The sequence below is a fragment of the Carassius auratus genome, unplaced genomic scaffold, assembly GCF_003368295.1.
Source record: "Carassius auratus strain Wakin unplaced genomic scaffold, ASM336829v1 scaf_tig00008846, whole genome shotgun sequence".
Lineage (NCBI taxonomy): Eukaryota > Metazoa > Chordata > Actinopteri > Cypriniformes > Cyprinidae > Carassius > Carassius auratus.
This window is the reverse complement of record NW_020523980.1, coordinates 180,001-184,015: the sequence shown is the minus strand read 5'-3', so window position 1 is coordinate 184,015 and position 4,015 is coordinate 180,001.

The following is a 4,015-nucleotide window of genomic DNA, read 5'->3' as shown; positions in this document are numbered from 1 at the left end:
ATGACCTCTCAAGAAAAGAAGACAAATCTGATCTTCTATACAGAGAGAAGCCTCATCTGGAAAAGTGTTATTAGTCAATATTTCCCCTTCACTAAGAAGAAGGGAATCTGTAAAGGATGTCAGATCTGCATTTTTGAATTCAGCTGATCACTCCTCCCATTTCCAAACCATCAATCTGTACAACAGTGGAACGGTCTTAATTCAAGGAAATGAAGCTAGTCTCCAAGCTTTTGAGAAATCATTTCCCATTTTAAAGCAGATAATTGAGGAGGAAACAGAGGGATCTGAGGAGGAGAATGAAGTGCGTCCCTACTCTCCGGTCAGCACATCTCCAGCCCCATCTGATGAACTGATCCCTGAGCAGACCACACACACTCACAGTTATCTCCAGTGTCTTCCCCAGAAGATGGCTCTGCTAGAGATAGAGGTGTCAGAATTAAAGCAGCTCATCCTGAGCCGTCCAGATGAATTCACCATCAATAATCTCAAGGCTGAAATTAAGGAGTTACACAACATCAACATGAATCTAGAGGGCCAAATGTCAAAAATGAAAGACGACTTAATACAGAGAGAAAGAAAATTTGAGAAAAACATCCATGAGTTAAAAGAAAAGCTGAAAGAACAGACTGCAATGTGTTTAGAGCTTAAAAACAAGGACAGAGAATCTCCCAACAAGAGCTGCTCTGGGAGTAACCTGCGGCTCCATCACGAAGTGACGTCACACAGATCTGCACCTGCAGATTCACACACACACCAGCGTCACACAGATCTAGACCTGCAGATTCAGTGAAGGAGCGCGCTCACACACCACCAGCGTCACACAGATCTGGACCTGCAGATTCACACACACCACCAGCGTCACACAGATCTGGACCTGCAGATTCACACACATCACCAGCGTCACACAGGACACCAGCGACTCAAGCCTCAGTGCTTCTTCTGATGGACTCCACTGGAAAGAACATCGAACCCAAGAAACTCTTCCCCAGACAGAGAGTCCTAGCGCTCCACTGCAGAAACACAGAACGCGTTCATGAACTGCTCACTCATGATGATCTCGGCAGCCCGCAGTGTGTTATCATTCACACAGGTACAAATGACCTCCATCAGTTAAATGAAGGTACAGCTAAGGCAATACATGAGATGGCAGAGAAAGCCTCACAGACATTCCCCGCTTCACGTGTACTGATCTCCACCTTGCTCCCGCGGCTCGACGTCCCTCCCTCTGTGATCGATCAGATCAACCAAGAGATCCGTTACTCCTGCTCCAGTCTGCCCAACGTGCACTTAGTCCATCACAGCTCTGTAAGACCATGGCACCTGTATGACGGGCTCCACCTCAATCAGGATGGAGTCAGGATTTTTGCCAAAGCTATCAAAGATGTTGCTCTTGGACGCTTTCCAACAACTGACTACAGAGGAGCTAAAAGAAACATGAGAATGCAGCCGTCCGAGGTATCTGGACCTTCATCTCACTCAAGACCACCACGAGACTTTCACAGACATCCCAAGACTTCAGGATGGTCTCACAGACAGCAGGAGAGTCAGCTCTACACTGAAGGCCGACCCCAGCGCCGGACACCCAGCTATGCCCAGGTACTGTCCCAGCAGACGCCCCCATCATCCGCTCAGGAACTGCTCTCCATTAGTGAGGTGGGAGAAATTAAACGACTGCTAACCCTTCTCTGCAACAAAATGCTCAACTGAACTCAACTGAATTGTTATCATTGTGATTATTTTTATTATCAATTGTAGTTATTTTTACTTTATTATTATTATTGTTATTTTTTTAGTCATTATTCACAATGATTTATTTTAAGCAGTTTTGACTACCTTTTTACTTCCTCTACTATTACTGTTACTTAGTTATTTTATTTATTTTATTTTTGGATTTATTTAATTTTATTTTTATTTATGAAAGGTTTTGTTTTTGGTTTTGCCCCCAGTTAAACAGCAGTATTGCTTAATCGTTGATCATATCAAAATGTTAAATATTAGCTTTTGGAATATTCAGGGTTTGTGCTCGAAAACATTTGGATTAAAGAGCACAAACACAGAATTTGTAAATAGCATCACAAATGTTGACATCCTAATTCTAACAGAAACATGGTGTAGATCAGATGTGTCCACTCAGTGTCCTTCACGTTACTCTGAAATCATAGTGCCCTCATGGAAACTCAGCTCAGTACACCGTGGTAGAGATTCTGGAGGTTTAGTCATATGGATCAAAAATGACCTCGCACCTTTTACATCACCAGTCCAGCAAGGCAAAAATCACATCTGGTTAAAATTGGATAAAAGCTTTGGAATTCTAGATAAAGACCTTTATATCTGTGGAATTTATATTCCTCCATCAGATTCCCCATACTATGACGATGAAGTATTCCACACTTTACAAGAAGAAATTAATCACTACCAAATTCTTGGGAAAATTTTATTATGTGGAGATTTAAATGCTCGAACTGGTTCAGAACTAGACCATATTGATAATTCAGGAGATAAACATCTGTTCACACATATACCCCAAGATCTCTTTAGTACCCTACCGAGAAGAAATAGCCAAGATACAGGAGTCAATAGACACGGGAAAGAGCTAGTCCACCTCTGTCAGACTTCAGCTCTTTATATCCTCAACGGTAGAATCAGCGGAGATTCCTGTGGACAGTTCACATATAGCTCAGATCTCGGGAACAGTGTTGTAGATTATGCTATATCAAATATAGGACCTTCCCATTTCAGTGCATTTACCGTCAAAGCTCAGTCGCCCCTGTCTGATCACAGCCAGATCAATCTCTTCATTAAAGGGGAAGACAACAAATCAAGGGGAATCCAGAAAAAGCCAATTCATCTACATAAACTCAAAGCACCATATAGATGGACTCGAAGTGCTGCTGAAACATATATTAAAGCATTGAAGTCAAACGAAACTCTCAGTTCCATTACGCTATTTAACAATTCAACTTATGATAATAATTGGAAAGGAATAAATTTAGCAATTAAACATATTAATGACATTTTTGAAAATATAGCAAAAAAGGCTCATTTAAATGAAACAACCACATATAAACACAAAAATAGAGCTAAACAAAAACCTTCTGAAAAGTGGTTTGACCATGAATGTAAAACAATAAGACAAGAGCTACGATTCATTTCAAATCAAAAACACAAAGATCCGGTCAACTTAGAGTTACGCTCTAAACACTCTCAACTCCTGAAACAATACAAAAACACCGTGAGACAGAAGAAGCTGGACTATTATAACAACACACTTCAACAGATGGAAAACTCAATTGATCAGGGTCAGTTCTGGAGCATGTGGAACAGTCTGAACAAGACAAAACCACAAGAGTTAGCCATACAAGATGGTCAGATCTGGAAGGATCACTTTGAGAAGCTCTATACACCTCAAACTGACCCTCTGAATAACACCAACCAATTAAATGTCCTCCAAAAGTTGAATGCTCTTGAATCATGCATCAAAAACAACCAAAATCCACTAGATTATCCAATAACCCAACAAGAACTTAGTGAAAAACTGAAATCCCTCAAATGTCAGAAATCCTGTGGCCCTGACAACATAAAGAACGAGATGCTTAAAAACAGCTCTCCTGAACTGCAAACTGCATTACTCAAACTTTTTAATTTGATTTTGAGTTCAGGTGTTTTTCCTGAGGTCTGGAACACAGGATTCATCTCTCCAATCTTTAAAAGTGGAGACAAAACCGATCCTAATAACTACAGAGGGATCTGTGTAACCAGTAATTTAGGAAAAGTGTTTTGCTCTATAGTCAACTCTCGGATTTCATCTTTCTTAAAGCAACACAATGTCATCAGCAAATCTCAGATCGGCTTCCTCCCTAAACACCGAACCACTGACCATATTCACACACTACACACGCTCATAAATGAACATGTACACCAGAAGAAAGAGGGGAAAATATTTGCATGCTTTATAGATTTTAAGAAGGCTTTTGACTCTATCTGGCATAATGGACTATTTTATAAAATCATTCAA